Source organism: Engystomops pustulosus, chromosome 3 (assembly GCF_040894005.1).
Source record: "Engystomops pustulosus chromosome 3, aEngPut4.maternal, whole genome shotgun sequence".
NCBI lineage: Eukaryota > Metazoa > Chordata > Amphibia > Anura > Leptodactylidae > Engystomops > Engystomops pustulosus.
Window position 1 is genome coordinate 54,989,657 of NC_092413.1, and position 18,592 is coordinate 55,008,248.

The following is an 18,592-nucleotide window of genomic DNA, read 5'->3' on the forward strand; positions in this document are numbered from 1 at the left end:
CGTATATACGTGTTGGGGTCCGTGCACATCACCGTGGTCTGTATACTTTACATTAGTGGTTTATCCATTGACATCATTATTTTATCCCTGTTCGTTCCTCAGACAAATGGGGCATCTAGGGCATAGGATGTTGCTATACTCTATTATGAGATTGGGTGCTGTGATGCAATATTTTGACTGATTATGGTCTCTGTTTACAGCATAGATTAATTTTTAGTGATAATACCATTGATATTCATGTTTTATATCCGGGTTTTGTGCATTGTATGTTAGTCTGTTGTTGTCCTTGTGTTATCCATTTTTATCCCTACGGGAAGCTTTAATCATTTAATAAAGTATATTGAATTTTGTTACTTTTTGGTATCTTATTATTTTCTTCCAGTTTCTCCAGAGTATAACTATACCCAATATGTGCTAGTAAACAGATCTGCATTGTCACATTGTACAGACTATAAAATTTTACATTTCTGGTGATATGATATTCTTGTGTGGAGATATAAGCGCTTATTTTTGTGGGAAGAGATGCACTTTAAAGTTATCTTAATTTGGTGCTTCTATAGATTATTAATGCAATGTTATTAACTCTTTTTGAACGAAGGGAAATAATTGGTGCCAGCAGTGTGATATCTTACATTGGTTAGGAGTACACAACAGTTTGTTTTATTGTATACGAATTTTACACATTCATAGAGATAGATGTCTATGGATGTTAGAGTGCTATTATGCATGAGAAAGGAGACTGAGTACTGTGTAATGAAGGGTACTGCCTGCCATGTGTAGATTCCCCTGCGATGTGGCTATATTATATTTTATAACCTTGAAATTGTTTTATTTTTTAATTGATGAAATAGAATTTGGGTACATGGATGTAATAAAAAAGGTTTTATCGTAACAAGTATATGTATGACTTAAATGTTTGCTTGTATCCTATATTGTTAGGAGTTTATATCCTATAGAGAAGGGAGATCTAGGATTGGTGATCCAGCCCATGTTAAGTTGGCATGGGCTGTGAATGGATGTGAATGTTAATAGAATTTCTTAGTAAAGTATATTAGAAAAATGTTCACAACATACACAAATGAATGATCTCAAATGACAGTTACTCTTTCAGCAAAACAGACGGAGAAGAAAATATTTTAGTAAATCATTTGGTGCAAAATGAAAACGAAGAAGTAAGTTTCTTTAAAGAAAATGCCAAATGGGTACAATAAAGTTTCAAAGACAAGAATTGCCTTTTTACATCAAAATCCAAAGGAAATCTTTTCATTTTTCTTATGACAAATAGAAAATCGGTGAAGCATCTTACATTGAAGCAAAAGTCTATGGCAGATTCTTCATTAATGAGAATCTGCAGCTGAAGAAAATTACTTTGAAGCAGTTTTCACCTTTTTTGCATTTAATAGAAAAGTAAAATAAAAATCACTTTTGTCTTATTCAGAAAGGAAAATTTATGACAGCATTTTATTGGAACTGAATTAAGTTAAGCTCTTGGTTGTAACAAGGTTTGCTTAATCACATGAAAATGTAAAAGTGTCCAACTTTAAGCACAATTTTATAGTTTATATAGATATAATCTAGATGCAAATGAAAAATAAAGGTGTATTGTGTATTGTAGATGTGTTGTTATTTAGCTTCTTTTGATATTGTGCCGCACCCAGTATTAAATTACAGTTATGTTCACATTAGATAGTATTAGAAACAGTCAATAAGTTTGGATAGCCATGGACAGATTATGTAGCCCTCCATTGTAAAATAGACAAAAACAGATATGGACACCTTACTGTAAACCAAACTTATTTAATTGCAATAATTTAGAGCTTACATAATACAATATACTTCTTTTGAACTGTTTGACTTTAGCTTCTCAGATGTAAATACAACATAGCGACCTGCAGAATGCCTTTCATAGGCAGATCTGGCTGTTACAACAAAGTTAAAAGTTGTCAGTCTGACAATTTTGGTATTTATAGGCTTCTTGTAGCTTACTTCATAGTATTCGAACATGCCAGCTAAAGAAACCAAGAGTCCAAAATATTTAATGGCAATTATTACAAAAAATATTTCCAAACATTCTTATTACGACACTTGTTATCTTCTGAAGCAGCAGAAGTCTAAACAATGCTTGTTTTTGCTCAAGAGTTGAGCCTATTGCATCCTTTTCACGCTTCCTCAGATGACTGTTCAGCCCTGCAAGTGGTACAACAAGCTGACAGAAGATGTAGGGTTGAATATTAATGTTCCCTTTAATAGTTGTTGCTTTAAGTGTAGACTATTGTAGTAGTTAGTAGACTAGTATTCTGCTGAACTGGGAGTATAAAAGTCATCCACAAATTATTGAAGTGTACAAATAACAGTGGAGAACTTATTTGAAGTAAGTGCTTGCTAAAGTGGTGACACAGTGGCTCTATCTGTCACCAGTTTGGTGTCTTTGGTTACATCATGCCAGCTATGAGTCATATTAAAATCAAAAAACATTTCTGCCTTGTGCATATTTTACTTACTTTGTAAATAGCTATTGGTCATTAATACACTACAGTGCCATAATGTTGCAGTGGAGTGTATAAGAGTTGTTTTAAAAATAATCTACCACCTTCAAAAGTCTATACCTTTTTTATTTTTACACGTAAATAGCTGTATGACGGCTTGTTTTTTGCGTAACAAATTGCACTTCATAGTGATGGTATTGAATATTTCATGCCGTGTACTGGGAAGCAGGGAAAAAATTCCAAAAGACTCGTGCACGGGGACTATGCAGATACCTCCACCCCCTCTCCAAGAGTGGCATACGTGAGTGAGCGGACAGCTCTGTAAAACTTTTTTGTCTTTCTACAATTATGGGGATACCAAATTTGTATAGGTTTTATGATGTTTTCATGCATTTACAAAAATTAAAACCTCCTGTACAAAATTTTTTTTTTGATTTTGCCATCTTCTGGCGCTAATAACTTTTTTATACTTTGTTGTACGGAGCTGTGGGTGGTAACATTTTTTATAACATTTGATAATATTTTTAATTATATCATTTTTATGACTGTACGACCTTTTGATCACTTTTTATAGATTTCTTTTATTTTTTTCAGAATGGCAAAAAAGTACCATTTTCGACTATGGTGTTCAGGACACCAGCTCATGCTGTATACAGGCTCAGATACAGGTTCAGGGTTTCAGGTCCTGCAAAACACAGTCAGAGGTGTTTTATGTTACAGAAGAAAATATAACTAGCCCTGAATGAACTGGGGATTACCTCTTCGTCCAGGTCCTGGACACCCCCTAGTAGTTGACTGGCTAGCCCCTGCAACAACCAGCTGAGACCTACACTGAGCTCTAGAATACATCACTCAACTTTCCGGGGAACAGATACCGCAAGGCTGCTGTCAATCAGTTTGGTGCAAAGTAGCCCTGGCTAAGGCTCACAAACTCTTAACTCCAGAGACTATCCAGAGGATTCTGACATTAACCCTAAATTTAAATGCCAGCAGCGAGTGGACCCTGCCATCTTGAGCTGGATTGCTAGCCCTGGTTGCATCATTGGGGGTGGAGGGGCGTTGATCCATTGCTATAACAGCTGCAAGTCTATGTGAGCCTCCTCCTCATGACATTCAGCACAATCTGTAACAGTGTGCTGTGCCATGCCCATAAACATTTTTATAAAAAGTATGTACAGGTCCCAAAATAATATCAGTGAAAACATCAAAAACCAGTTATCTTTATACTAACACATAGAATAAAGGTAATGTGTAATTTGGACTGGACAAGGGCAAGGATTGCATACTTTTGTTATTTGCACAGCATTTGGAAGTTTTTCCAGCATCTCAGTTCATTTCATGGTGCGAATAGGAATTACAATTTGTCTCACAGATAACATACCTTTAAGTGTTTCTGTAAACAGAAAAATAAAGTTATGGCTTTTGGGTATAAAAATCAGAAGCACAAGACAGAAAAAGGCATTGGTGTTAAGGAATGAGTATGAAAATGCCAAATATTTCTAACCTTCACTAAACTTGAAGTTACATTTTGCTTTAGGGATCATTCTGTCCGTCTTGATTAAATCCCTTATATACATGTGATCCATAAGAATGTATTACCAAAACAAAATGTACGTACAGTAGTTCAATCAATCATGTTTTGTCACAATGTTTACATGTTTATAACCAGTGATGAGCAGACCCATTGAAATTTGAATGAGTTCAAATATCTCTGTTTAATTAAGCACTGGAAGTAACTTGTTAGCTGCGTTCCGCACCGCCACATTAGGGAGGGTTGTTGCTTCCCATGATGATATCTGAGGTGGGGGGGTGAAGATCATCCCCAAAATTCTGCCGCCCAGCACCACGCCACAGCCATCTAAATGCCGCTATAAACTTTGTCAGCAGCATTTAAAGAGTTAATGATCGTGACATTGCCATGACCGTGCAAGTAAAGGGTTAACTATTACAGCCATTATCCGACCTAACTTCCAATGAAGTGTGGGGTCAAGTCCATGGTACCCAAACCCAACCTGGATTTGGTACGAATCTGAAATAAGATGCATATTGTTTAGTTTAGTAAAAATGTCACTGTTGTTGATGAAGAATCTAATTCGTCACAAAATTACCTAAGTCGGAAACCTTTCTTCCTGCATACACAGTATTCTTTGTGTCTATAGTAACCATTTAACATCTCTTTCTGTGATGTTCAAGCATGTAGACGCTGACACTGCACAGTACTATACTGTATATGCATAAAATAGAAGGCTGTATTTTAGCTCTCTCCATGGCATAAATATGTAATCCCTTTTGCTAAAGCACTGCCAAACTGCTTTTGCCGCTAACTGAATCTTCTTGCTTCTCTCATTTGTCTTTGATAGAAAATTGAAAGAGGTCTTGCAAAATGGGATTTAAACTGCTTGCAGATAAAAATAAAAAAAAGCTTTCATGCAGCTTTTTATTCACTATTTCAGAATAGCTTTGTGTTGGCAATCAGTAAACATTGCACCTTTGTCAAATCATTTGAATAGAAATAAAATATATTATCATTTCATATGATTGAATAAATCTGTAAAATTCTGTAAGATAAAAGATACAAACATTGGATCATTTATAAGATACATTACAAACTAAAAAAAGACCATTCTACATCTTTTGTTATCCTAAACAATTTGACAAATATCCACTAAATTCAAACAATGCAAATTATTATTCCTACCTATTTTAACTTTTGCCCCATAAACTTCAAATGGCAATGAAGAAATGTCTTCTTTGTTCTAACTTGTCTACGTTTTATTGCACAACCAGGTCCTCGTATTTCCCTCTAATGATAATTTCTTGGGCTGCCGATTGCACACCACTCACCGCTGACTGGTCTTCTGAACATTGCACAAGTTTTGGAGCATCTATATAGTTTTTGAAAACCAAAGATCAGCAAGCCAATGTAGAAGAAATTAAATTTAATCCAAACTTCAGGAAATACTCAGCTCATCAAGAATGTGAATTTCCTGCCTATTCATTGAATCAAAGTTTCCCTAAAGGCAGATTTACTGAGGCTTAAAGGGGACCTACCACCACGATTCTACCTATAAAGGTAGAACGGGTGGTAGGTGGATAAATGGGACGTAAGGATAGCCCTTTTTGGGCTAATCCTTACGTCCCGGCTATCCTTTTGTAAACTTTAATCAGTTGATATGCTAATTTAATTAAGCGGCTACTGGGGCGTGGAGTAGCCGGACATGAGGCTACTAGTCGCGGCTACTCCACGCCCCAGTAGCCTTGTTCCTCCGCCTACCATGTAATCTTCGGCGCGCAGCACCTCGTAGCTGCGCGCCCTCGTCCGAGCACCCGGCGTCTGCGCATGCGCAGTAGCACCGGCCTCGGAGCTACGGCCGTGCACCCGTAGGCCTGCGTCCTGCCTTATAAGTGCCTTATCTCCTTTCATACAACACCCCAAATGCTGATTTCTATGTGCTAAAATACAGCTGTGGCTGTTTGAAATAAACAGTGTGATTTGAGTGAATCTATAGACTAGACTGTGTCTTTCTTTTACTCTGTCATCTCGCTGCCGGCAGCTATCTCATCCTCCCTCAAAGGGTTAATTAGGACTCACCTTACAAAAGTCAAGAGTCAGGGCTGTTGGGGCCCTGCATAAAAAATCCCTATCAGGAAATATATCTAAAAGTATAACAAAATAACTATTCTGATTTAAAAAGAAAAAAGATGGAGATGACTGACTATTGGCTGCACTTTCTTATAGATCCATACATAAATCTTCTCATATTCATTGACCATGGCTTCCTCCCTTCTAAAATAAACTTTAAAAAATATGCTGATGAACATGGGTCTCCGGGGATGTTTCCCGATCACCTCAGTGATGTCTTTTTACTCGTTGTTACAATGTGCAGAACATGTCTCCCTCCTCCCTCTGTGTATATGAAAAATCAAATCAACCTGTATCACAAAAATCTTGGAGGCCATGGATAAAAAATATAAGTAGATTACCACAGTCACTGTCAATCTATGAGTAAGTGCCCCTGATTTTGATGGTATAATTAAAACACACACATAACAAAGATATAGATAAACAATATTTTGACATGCCAGAAGGAAACATTTTTTGCATACATCAGCCTGATGGATCTTTGAAATACAAAGAGGAGAAAACAAAACGGAAAGCGCAAATATTGTGTAACATGTCTCGGGTTGATTCGTAGTCTATATAATAATAATTGTAAGGTCATCTTCTCAGGTTGTGCAATAGTCACAATCAACTTTTTCAGCTTATTAGTCAACCCACGGGCAGCTCTCTGTCATAAGATCCGGTGAGTGTAGTATATCCAAAAATTGTGAGGGTATAGCACATCAGGAGAAAAATCTCTCGTGACCAAATGTGATATTTTACTGCTTTTATTACTTCTTCAAAAATGTGATAAACGTCACTTAAAATAATTTAAAACATATTGGTATATAAAAAGGTAGATAAAATACCTTATGTAAAGATTAAACATATGATTATCATGTTTATATTATTATTGTTATGTTTCTGTGAAATGCGTCAAATTTGGGTCAAAATTAACAGAGCCATATTTTTAATGCACACTCACTGTGACGGGCCTTTGATGAACCCTCAATGTGATCTTGCGCCAAAAAGATATTTTAAAATAACTGATAACTTGAGAATAGTATGGACTGATGACGTGCTCGTTACGGGCTACGAAGCGTAACTGCTTTTTGTTTTTTTATGTACGGTACCATCATGTTTTAAAAAATTTTTGTGTTGTTTATCACATTTTTTAAGAAGTAATAAAAGCAGTAAAATATTAAGTTTGGGCGTAGAAGGGAGATATTTTTGTCTTGATGAGCTATACGCTCACAATTTTTGGCCTGATGTATCTTTCTGATAAAAAAAATAGCATATTCTTGCACCTACTTTAATGTAAGATCTGTAGAAAAATACTCACTTAAGAATATGCCATTTCTAATCATTTCCATGTGCTAGAGAGGCCCTTGGACATGTTCAGATCCTGAATCCCGGTGCCACTGGTGATTTGCATCCACAAATGTCGAATGCATACACTGAATATTGAGCCAAACATGGGTAAAATGTACTATGTTTTGACCACTTCTTAGCTTGGTAAAACTTCACATTTATTTAGAACATTACATGTCGTAGTTTAGCACAACAAATAGCAGCATATTCATTTAGAATTATATGTGTTATAAATTCATATTTATCAGCTACTCAATAAAAGAACATGAGAACCATGAAGTTGGTGCTATGTTTGACATTTTTTATTTCAAAATGTCAAATTTGAAATAAGTTTCTTTTCTGTCTTTGTGAATTTCTCTCTATCTTTAATGTTATAATTTATTCCAGAAAAATAACTTATAATTAATGGAACCAGCTTCAGAACAATGAACTTGCATTTGAGAGACCAAAATATGATTTATCTAGTTTGCTCTGGCTTTGAACAACTGGGGCATGCTAATTAAATTATTCAAGAAAATATGTGTATGTCATCTCTGGCTGAGTTTCCTAGAGCTCAATTACAAAGCCTATTAAAAGTAATGTACACTTAATTTAACCTGAAATGAGAAGTTCTAGTTCATAACAGTTCCAGATGCAGACAATTGCTGCTTCTTTCCATGTACATCATATCACACATAAATATCTGCTGGGCAATTCATAAGTTTTCACTGTTACTTTATCATCCAACATAAAATTATTCATAAATATTTAGAAACCAGTTGATGGATAATTTATCTAAATACAAATTCTATCCTTACTGTATTTAATGATGTGTCCATGGCTCATTGTAGTTAAAGTAAAACGCTAAGGAAACTTTATGAGTACATTATAGGAATATGAACGTCTGATACAAAACCCATAATTTATAAAGAAATTAATACAACAAAACAATGTCATTAATCACAAAACAGAGATTAATATTAGCTTACTATTTCTTTTATATTTCACATAGTGTTATGGGCTTTCTAAAGTAGGCAAAGTTATCTCCAAAACAACAATAACCCCCATTCTTCAGTTCTCAGTAACTCCTCCTGCCTCTTATGCTCTGCTCCCATAATGATGTAATAGACTTTCTTGCTCTGTTACCATAGTAATAATGTGTAACTGCTATCACTGCACATTGACACACTGAGATGATGTCTCACCACAACACTGGTCATACTGGATGCAACGCAACCAACCAACTACAGCCAAACAAGCAATTTCCTGTCCTGTCTCTCCTTCAAAGGGACAAAGTCATAGGACTGATAAAAGGGCCATCATAGTGCATGTCCACAACATTTTTCTGCTAAGGGCTAGCAAAATGTTAACAAATAATTCTATATATTAGCTTATATTTAAATGACCAATTTGAATATGGATAATGCTTTTTCCTGGAATGCCCCTTTGAATACATATTGGAGTGTAAGCAGGGATCTGGTCCTAGCTGGAACCAGCAGTTGCAGCAGTAAGAACTAACAATCTGTTGGCAGTAGATGGGGATGGAGGTATATGTCACCAAGCAAGAAATTACTGACTTAGTGATGTTCGTCAGCTCACTAAGTGTTAGGCTGTCTACAGACACAACCAATACATAAATGATCAGGTTGTCTACAATCACAACCAGTATATACATGTATATCTTCTAATACAAAAGTGGCTGACTGACCCTATTCCCTAGATCAAAGTACTTTCTATGATATTAGGCAATTTCTAAAGAGTAGAGAGAGATTAAAGAGTAACCGTAATTTGAAACACAAACTTTTGATATGTTGCATGACAGGCAATTTTAAACCCTTTTGCAATTGGATTAGTTACTTGAATCTTGCTCCTACCTTTTCTATTCTGAAGACTTCCCCCTGCTATCAGTGATGCCTCAGCTGTTGTTAGGCACTTCCGGTCCATACTGGGCTGAATACAGAGTGAGAATGTACATGTGAGACACACCCCCTCTCCCTGCTCTCAACTGTTTACCTCATGGCCATGTGCTCTCAGGAGCCTAACTAGTGTAGTAACCATATCCATGTGCATTTCCTGTCTCTCCCTAACTAATATAGTAAATCTCTTTACGGGATAGCCACCATGCGACACAAGTAGGGGGGCGTTACTGCGCTCAGTCGGACCGTGAGCCAGATTTTACATGCAAAGTCTGTTGTATGCCCTTTGTTAAAGGTGCACCGCACAAAAAGTTTCTGGCGCATGTTCTTAACTGAGTGATATACACAGGCAGAGCACTTTTAGTGCAGTTTATAACAATCTTAGTAAATATGCCCCTATGTGTCTCTATCTTACCACAATCACAGCCAAAGACCAGAAAGATTAGCTAGTGTAGATACTTTGTCCCACTGAGATGCACAGCTGCTATCTAGCTATATTTATACATGAAGCTAAGTTAACTTACCATAAGCTATACACTAAAAAATTGTCTGTGTTCAATTAGTCATTTGTACTGATAGCCAAAAGCTAACTACTATCAGGATTCTTGCCTTTAACCCCTTAAGGACGCAGCCATTTTACAGCTTAAGGCTCAGCCACATTTTTTGGATTCTGACTTGCATCGCTTAATATGGTTATAACTTTTGAACACTGTTACTTATCAAAGCGATTCTGAGAATGTTTTTCCCCACATGTTGTACTTCATTTTAGTGGTAAATTTTGGCTCATAAGTTTTGCGCTTATTTTCCAAAAAAAGAAAAAATGATGAATTTTTTGAAAAATTTCACTTTTTTTTAAATTCGAAATCATTACATTTTCAGGTAGATAGATTTACCACCTAAATAATACCACCGTATTTTTAGAATTTACTCTTTTGTGGATAAATACTGTTTTGAATGAAATTTTACATATTTAGCATCAAAGGTCCCTATATAATCAACCCATTTTCTAATCTGCACCCCTCAAACTATCAGAAACAGCTTTTATGAAGATCGTTAACCCCTTGAGATCTTCATAGTATTTGAATCAAAATGGAGGTTAAATTTAGAATGGTCAAATTGTGCCGGTTATACATTCATTTAGCCCTAAAATTTACATATTTTCAAAAGATAAAAAGAGAAAACCCACCATACAATTCTCTCAAGTACAGAGACCCCCACATGTGGACTTACTTGTTTTATGGGCGCACAGCGAGGCGTAGAAGGGAAGGAGCGCCCTGCAGCTGCCAGGATTTTAGTTTTCTCGTTGCCTCCTTTTGTAGGCTATAAAATTTTCGCTTTTTTCGTTATTGGCGCCATGTGACAGCATTTTTTTTGCAGGATGAGATGCTTTTTCCAGTGTTGCCATTTTGGGGTTGGTATCACCTATTATTGAAAATTTAGGAACTCATTTTTGAGGGCAGGAATTAGAAAAGCATCAATTCTGTACTGGATTTTTGACTTTTTTTTCGTGTTCACCGTTTAGCCTAATAATCATGTTATCTTTATTCTATGGGTCGATGCGATTACGGGGATACCAGACTTGAATATATTTTCTTACATTTTACTAAATTTGTCAGATAAAACCGTAATGTGGGGAAAAATCTATCATTTTTACATTTACCGTCTTCCAAGTGGCATAACATTTTTACTTTTTTGGCTAGGGAGCTGGTTGATGGCTTGTTTTTTGCAGGAGATGTTGTACTTTGCACCAGTATCAATCTGGAGTACATATGTTTTTTTTATCACTTTTTATTGCATTTTTTGTAAGATTGTATAGGTAAAAATTATAATTTTGGTGGGTTTTTAACAGGTTTTTTTTAACGGCGTCCGTCGGGTTGTTACGAACGCGGTGATACTATATATGTGGGGATTTAGACTTTTTTTTGGGTTATATGGCTCTTCATATGTTATGGGGCTTATGGGCATTTTTATTGATTTATTACTTTATTTTTTAGTGAATACCTTTTTTTTTTTTTGCACTTTTTCCATCATGGGACATGAACAAGCAATCATCTGATTGCTTGTTCATGATAATACTCTGCAATACTGATGTATTGCAGGGTATTAGCAGTGTCAGCCTGTGTACATGCATAGGCTGAGACTGTGCCAGTAAGATGAAGTCATAGACGCCATCTTAATAGCAATACCTGCAGGCAGTGCTGGGGACTAAATCGGACCCCAGCACTTCCATAGCAACAAAGAAAAGACCCCCCAGATGCATGTTAGATGCCGCGGTCGCGCTGACTGTGGCATTTAATGGGTTAAACACCCGCAATCGGAGCCCACTCCGATTGCGGGTGTTACACTGGGGTGCTGGCTATTAGTTATAGCCGGCACCCTGTGTTTCCCGATGCCGGTTTGGCTAAGTCACTGCGCTCCATAACGGATATATCCGCCACTGGCACTAAGGGGTTAAAAACTAAAAACTAGACACACAGAGCCCCACAACATGTTTTGTCAGAACACCAGCTTCATCAGGGGTTAGGGCTTAAGTGGTGTGCAGCCATTAATGCATGATATTTAAAGCCTATAGGGTTCACACCCCCAATGATGACATCCAATCTATTTGCAGTGGGAGCATAAAAAAAGGAACAAAGGTGCCCAATTGTACCTCCATTAGAATGTGAAAGGTGTCACAACCAATAGTCAGGGTACCACATCAGCTGGAATGTAATCAGCAAGAGATGTAGCCAATAGCACAATCTAGTTGTTATGAGGAGGAGTGTATATACTCAGATCAACGTCGGCTGAGCAATCATGTGACCATCAAAGTGTCATGTCACGGGGCTGTCAGTATGAGTGTTAAGAAGTTAAGTCAATATAAATATAAATTTGAGTATGGCAGGCATAAAGCAGGCCCTTACTTAATTAGAGCCAAAGCAGAGGGGACATTCGTATTGGGGAAGACATATTCATAAATTCATATATTCATATTCAAATTTATGCCCAAATAAGCTGATATAACCCCTAACTAGGCCCGATATATTAGTTAGCTCTTCATATCCATAAGCTATATTTCGACCAAATTGCTCAGAGTAGAAACACCCATTGCAGTCAAAGAATGTAGTAGGTGCATCAATAAATTCATCATTATAGTTCGCCTACACACAAAATGTATACTTTTCACCATAATGTCAAGAAATCGGGAACATAAAATAAGTATACAGGTAAGTAGCCTAATGTCACGAAGGATAGAGATCCGCATCCTTTAACCCCTTAACGCCAAAGCCACTTTTCACCTTAGTGACACGGCCCATTTTTTCAAATCTGCCCTGTGTCACTGTAAGCGGTGTGGGGAATTGCTCTGGTAGATGCTTTGTAGCAGTGCAAGAAGCAGGGACACGCAGAGTTAAAGTCCAAAAATCAAGTGTTTATTCACACTTCCTTGACAAAACACAAATTCAGCCTTGACATACAAAATACCAAAAATAAACCCTGGCTGGGCACTGCCTAATACAATAACAGCACCTAACTATACATGTACCAGGCTGCCTGGCACACACTCTTGGCCAGCAGAATATCAGGAGGCACTCAGTTACCTTTGCTGTGTGTAGCACAAATAGTTAGTAGCTACAATAAGTTTTATATGTTCAAATTATTTTATTCTGTCTTGTCCCTTGTTACTCTAGTAAAGGTTTTTTTTTTCCCAAGTAAGGCAAAATTTCTAGTTAGAATTGTCTTTAGTTGTCACTTTAAATAAATCTGAAACATCCTTCCTGTCTTCCTCTGGAGACATTTATCAAAATATTCACTTGTTCCATGGTAAAATGCACTGAAGCATCAAAACATCAGGGGTGCTACTGTGACTGATCAGTAAAAAGAAAACAACATTTATACGCCATGAACAAATAGCTAGGATGCACTTCCTTCAAAGTGTGATTAAATGATGGAAACCACAGCTGATGGTTATTGCAGGTTACTGGTTTTCACCCAGGTCCTAGTAAACAATAAGAAATTAAAGGGGTATTCTCGTCTGGGCATTCACATTCGGTTTGATAAATCTGCCATATAAAAACATTTCTTCAATTAGATGTCATTAAAAAAATGTTCCTGTGTGAAGATAATTTCCCATAAATGTAGTCTTATGGTCCCTTAGAAACGAGATAGCTTCCTCGGATACGGCCACCTCTGCTGGATGGATTGCACAAATAAACAAAAAGTTTTTGTATATAAAAAATATGGGAGTTATTGCATGACCCACAGCCTTCCTATGGTAAGGAACACTGAATCCAGGAAGTCAGACAGGACTCAATAGTGCATGTCTGGCCACTGCTGCCAAAATGTAGTGTGGTCGTAACCGAGGAAGCCATCTCGTTTCTAAGGGACAACATGGCTATGTTTATGGGAAATTAAGTTCACACGGAAACATTTTTTTTAATAACATCCAATTGAAGAAATGTTTATTTATGGAAGATTAATGAAACAGAATGTGAGTGCCCGGATGAGAATACCCCTTTAATACATTTATAGAAGAAAGTCCTAGTTCATAACAGTTACCAAAAAACATACCGAATATTTTAGAGTATTAGAATATTACAAAATTTTTTGATAGACTATCCAAATAAGGACTGAGTGAGAAGTTTCATGTCAGAGATGTATGAATACTAGAGATGAGCGAACACACTCGTCCGAGCTTGATGCTCATTCGAGCATTAACGCACTCAAAACTGTTCGTTGCTCGGACGAATGTTTCGCCAGCTCGAGAAAATGGCATCTCCCGCCGTTTTGATTTTTGGCGTCCAGAAACAGAGCCAATCACAAGCCAGGAGACTGTGCACTCCACCCAGCATGACGTGGTACACTTACACGTCGATAGCAGTGGTTGGATGGCCTGATCAGGTGACCCTGGAATAGACTAGTCCCTGCCCGCGCTGCTCGCATCATTCTCTGTCTGGATGCCGTTAGGGAGAGAGCTGCTGCTGCTGCAGGGATAGCGTTAGGGTGTTATATTAGCTTACTGTTAGGCAGGAGTGAGTCTACAAGAACCCAACAGCCCTTGTTAGGGCTAGAATATATATATTTTTCTTTTCTTGTGGCTGGGCTTGCTGGCACTAGTAGTGCAGCTAGTACCATATTGTGAGGAATTTGCAGGGAGAGTTGTGAACGTTATATTTAGCTCTTAGTGACACACATATCCATCTCAAACACCTAAGTGGGACAATTTATTAGGGGTTTGAATGAATTAGGCACAGTCTGCTTTTTCTTTTTTTTTTTTTTACTTTTCTTTTTTTTTATAACTCAAAATCATCAGGCACAGAACAAAATCCAGTTGTGTGCTGTCAGTGTAGGCTAGAAACTAGCCATGCGAGAACCCAACCGGCTTTCTTAGAACTACAATAGCGTTATATATATATATTTTTTTTATTTCCTTGTGGCTGGCCTTGCTGGCACTAGTAGTGCAGCTAGCACCATATTGTGACAAATTTGCAGGGAGACTTCCGGACGTTCTATTTAGCTCTTAGTGACACACATATCCATCTCAAACACCTAAGTGGGACAATTTATTAGGGGTTTGATTGAATTAGGCACAGTTTGCTTTTTTCTTTTCTTTTTTACATTTATTTTTTTTTATAACTCAAAGTCATCAGGCACAGCACAAAATCCAGTTGTGTGCTGTCAGTGTAGGCTAGAAACTAGCCATACAAGAACCCAACCGGCTTTCCTAGGGCTACAATAGCGTTTTATATATAAATATATTTTTTTATTTGCTTGTGGCTGGCCTTTCTGGCACTAGTAGTGCAGCTAGTACCATATTGTGACGAATTTGCAGGGAGACTTGCGAATGTTCTGTTTAGCTCTTAGTGACACACATATCCATCTCAAACACCTAAGTGGGACAATTTATTATGGGTTTGATTGAATTAGGCGCAGTCTGCCTATTTTTTTTTTTTTTCAAAACTAAAAGTCATCAGGCACAGCACAAAATCCAGTTGTGTGCTGTCAGTGTAGGCTAGAAACTAGCCATACGAGAACCCAACAGGCCTTCTTAATGCTACAATAGCGTTATATATTTTATCTTTTGTTGATTTGTCTGTGGCTGGCCTTGCTGGCACTAGTAGGGCACTAATTACCATATTGTCACGAATTTACAGGGAGTCTTGCAAACGTTCTGTTTAGCTCTTAGTGACACACATATCCATCTCAAACACCTAAGTGGAACAATTTATTAGGGGTTTGATTGAATTAAGCACAGACTGCTTTTTCTTTTCTTTTTTTTTCAAAACTAAAAGTCATCAGGCACAGCAGAAAATCCTGTTGTATGCTGTCAGTGTAGGTTAGAAACTAGCCATAGCAATAGGATAGCATTGTTTTGTTAAAACAACAAAAACACAAAAAAGCACAAAATAATTTTACAGTTTACACTTTAATTTTAAAATGTTGAACCCGAGGGCTAGGGGTAGAGGACGAGGGCGTGGGCGTCCAACTACTGCAGGGGTTAGAGGCCATGGTCCAGGGCAGGGTGAGACACCACCTGCTGATGAGGGAAGGGGTGGTTTAGAAAACCAAAAGAGGGCTGGAACGGCGCTATTCGGACAAGGGTCTTCAAGAGGGTTAAAATGCTTTATTCCATAGTAGACGCGTTTCGAGCTAATCAGCCCTTCTTCCAGTACAATTGGATAAAATAAGAGGTGATTTTCAGCGGGAGCTTAATCCGCCAAAACAATGTTTGGCGGATTAAGCTGCCGCTGAAAATCATTGGTTTGACGGATTAAGCTGCCGCTGAAAATCACCTCCTGTTTTATCCAATTGTACTTGAAGAAGTGCTGATTAGCCCGAAACGCGTCTACTATGGAATAAAGCATTTTAACCCTCTTGAAGACCCTTGTCCGAATCGCGCCGTTCCAGCCCTCTTTTGGTTTTCTAAACCACCCCTTCTGTCTATTGGATCACTGGTTCAACTTAGGTTAAACACCAGCACGCTGAAGAGCAGCTTACGGATACTTTAAAAGTGCATTAACTTTATAATAAGGTGAGCACACCTCTAGGGGGGGGTCACTTCCTACATACCCCCCCTATTTTCTGCGTGGTTCCATTGGATACCATACGTACCTCTTTCTCCTTATCCTCACAGTATCACACGAGGCGCCGTCCTCTTGTTTGCCTTTGTTTTGTTTTTTTCCCCTACTTTTAGTACTCTGCTGATGAGGGAGCAGGGGAACGCCGCAGAGCTACACTCCCTAGGTTCATGTCTCAAGTTACTGGGACTCGTGGTAGAGCACTGTTGAGGCCAGAACAGTGCGAACAGGTGATGTCGTGGATTGCGGACAATGCTTCTAGCCATTTGTCCACCAGTCAGTCTTCAATGCAGTCCACCCATGTCACCAAAATCGGCACTCCTCCAGCTCCTCCACCTCAGCCTCCTTCCCCCCAGTCTGCCCCCTCCCAGGAAAATTTGGCATTTGAACCAGCATACTCTGAGGAACTGTTTTCTGGACCCTTCCCAGAGTCACAAACCACTTGTCCGGTTGCTGCTGAGCTATTTTCCGATGCCCAGGTTTTCCACCGGTCGCAGTCTGTGGGTGATGATGACATTGTTGACGTAGTGCAAGAAGTGTGTAAAGAGGTGTCGAACGATGAGGAGACATGGTTGTCAGACAGTGGTGAAGTTGTTGTCAGGGCAGGAAGTCCGAGGGGGGAGCAGACTGAGGGATCGGAGGATGATGAGGTGACAGACCCAAGCTGGGTTGATAGGCCGGGTGAACAAAGTGCTTCTGAGACGGAGGCGAGTCCTCGATGAGAACAGGTTGGAAGAGGCAGTGGTGGGGCCAGACGGAGAGGCAGGGCCAGAGCTGGTGCTCCAGCGCCAAATGTTTCACGTAGTGAAGCTCCCGTGGCGAGGGCTAGATTTTCGGAAGTCTGGAGGTTCTTTAAAGAAACACCGGATGACCGACGGACTGTGGTGTGCAACCTGTGCCATACCAGGATCAGCAGGGGTTCCACCACTACCAGCTTAACCACCACCAGTATGAGCAGGCATATGAATGCTAAACACCCCACTCAATGGAACCAAGGCCATTCACCTCCGGCCGGGCACACCACTGCTCCTTCCCCTGTGTCATCTGCTGCCTCTGCTAATCAGCCCCCTGCCCAGGACCCCGGCCCAAAACCCCCCGTGCGAAAACCACACCTTCGCCTCCACGATCCTCCACAGCATCCACCAATGTCTCCATGCGCAGCGTTCAGCTCTCCATACCCCAGACTCTGGAGCGCAAGAGGAATTACAGTGCAACCCACCCACACGCCCAAGCCCTTAAACTCTACATCTCCAAATTACTTAGCCTGGAGATGCTGCCCTATAGGCTGGTAGAGACTGAGGCCTTTTGCAACCTCATGGCGGCGGCCGCCCCTCGGTATTCTGTCCCCAGCCGCCACTACTTTTCCCGATGTGCCATCCCAGCCCCGCACCAGCATGTGTCAGACAACATCATCCGTGCCCTGACCAACGCCGTTTCTGACAAGGTCCACCTGACCACGGACACGTGGACGAGTGCTGCAGGGCAGGGCCACTATGTATCGCTGACGGCACATTGGGTTAACTTGGTGGAGGCTGGGACCGAGTCTGACCCTGGGGCTGCTCATATACTGCCGACGCCGAGGATTGCGGGCCTACCTCTGTCCAGGTCTCTCAGGCCTACTATGCCTCCTCCTCCTCCCACCCCTCCTCCACCTCCTCCTCCGAATTACCATACGTGGGCATGGCGCCATCAGTCGGTAGCTCTAGGCACAGCAGCAGTTCCGTCGCTAAGCGACAGCAGGCGGTGCTCAAACTGCTGAGCCTAGGCGAACTATTACAGGGCATCACGGTGCAGACTGATCTGTGGCTGGCACCGCTGAACCTGAAGCCAAGCATGGTTGTGTGTGACAACGGCCGTAACCTGGTGGCGGCTCTGTAACTCGGCAGACTGACACATGCGCCATGCCTGGCCCGTGTGTTAAATGTCATAGTTCAGCGGTTCCTCAAGACATACCCCAATCTGTCTTATTTGCTCACGAAGGTGCGCCGCATCTGTGCGCATTTCAGGAAGTCCAGCACAGATGCTGCCATTCTCTTAGCAGCGCAGCACCGCCTCCAACTGCCCGCTCACTGACTGTTGTGCGGCTTGCCCACGAGGTGGAATTCAACATTAACCATGTTATCCAGAGTTTACCAGCAGCGCAGAGCGATTGTAGACTGCCAGATATCAACTTCCACCAGAACT

At 39.7% G+C, this 18,592-nt stretch overlaps 1 long non-coding RNA gene across 1 annotated transcript; it reads right to left on the reverse strand.

Annotated features, from left to right (window-relative positions):
- Window positions 1–4,201: 4,201 nt before the first annotated feature.
- LOC140120472 (uncharacterized) lies at window positions 4,202–8,502 on the reverse strand. The gene is made up of 3 exons (XR_011853816.1): window positions 8,427–8,502; window positions 5,185–5,371; window positions 4,202–5,044 (listed from the first exon to the last, which is right to left on the reverse strand). It is a non-coding gene; the product is annotated as an uncharacterized lncRNA (long non-coding RNA).
- Window positions 8,503–18,592: the final 10,090 nt, after the last annotated feature.